The 1,017-nt window shown below is 51.6% G+C and overlaps 1 non-coding gene across 1 annotated transcript; it reads left to right on the top strand.

Annotated features, from left to right (window-relative positions):
* The first annotated feature begins 693 nt into the window (after positions 1 to 693).
* TRNAN-GUU lies at positions 694 to 767 on the top strand. Its single transcript has one exon. It is a non-coding gene; the product is annotated as a tRNA-Asn (tRNA).
* The last annotated feature ends 250 nt before the right edge of the window (positions 768 to 1,017 follow it).

The following is a 1,017-nucleotide window of genomic DNA, read 5'->3' as shown; positions in this document are numbered from 1 at the left end:
GGTGTGGGCCCTTTTGGGGGGGGGGGGGGGTTTTTTGTGCTTTTCTATGATCCCAATTCCCAGGACTTGTGTCTGAAATTGTTGCCAGGCCCACCGCTTTGATGACAAACCCAAGCATCAGCTCTTTGCAAATTCCTTCAACATCGCAAGGCTCTTGAGTTTCTTTCAAGGTGATTTTTAATTTGCAGCACTGAGCAGCAGGGATCTGGAACCTGGCGGCGTTCCTCAAGAGCCTTGCGTGAAGGATTTGGGCAGAGCTGGTGGGAAAGAGGAGGGTTTGCTTTTCTTTTTTCCACCCGGGACGTCTTCCCAGCTCTTCTCCCACCCAACCTTCTAGGAAGAACAACTCAAGCGTTGATGAGACCAGTCGTGCTAAAATGTCCGGGATAAAAAAGATCCTGGAGGTCCTGATGGGGCATTTTAGGACAACACCTAAATATGCTCATCATTAACCTTGTTCCCGCTGTTCCTCCCCATGCTGAGGGCCAGCCCTGAAGCAAACTGCACAGGGTTATGACAGCAAAGGCCACGCCTCCAAAGCCAAGCTTTGCACCAGGCTCGCATTTCCTTCTTTCTCTCTTATTTTTTCAGAGCTCCTGGTGCACTAAAAGCAGGTGACACGAGTTTATGGTGGCGAAACTCATTAAATTGGAGCGTTGCGTCATTTTTCTCTATATTCAGTCTTTTTCACAGGTCTCTGTGGCGCAATCGGTTAGCGCGTTCGGCTGTTAACCGAAAGGTTGGTGGTTCGAGCCCACCCAGGGACGTGGAAGGGTCTTTTTGTGGTTGTTTCTTGCTTCCCCACTGTACTGGGTTTGTGTCGCAAGGTCTTGGTAGGGGGGGGCTATGAGGGTGGCTTCTGTGAGAAGCTGCCAGAAGCTTTCCCCGTGCCTGCTGCTGGCCAAGGCCAAGCCCATCAGTGACAGTGGAAGCACCTCTGGGAGAACCAATTTAAGAAGAGACCAAACCGGCTGCGGCTCAATAGCCGGGAGAGAAGAGAAGTGGGAGGATGGGGGA

The sequence above is a fragment of the Egretta garzetta genome, unplaced genomic scaffold, assembly GCF_000687185.1.
Source record: "Egretta garzetta isolate BGI_Z169 unplaced genomic scaffold, ASM68718v1 scaffold1379, whole genome shotgun sequence".
NCBI classification, from domain to species: domain Eukaryota; kingdom Metazoa; phylum Chordata; class Aves; order Pelecaniformes; family Ardeidae; genus Egretta; species Egretta garzetta.
The sequence above is the reverse complement of the archived record's forward strand: the minus strand, read 5'-3'. Positions and strand labels throughout refer to the sequence as shown.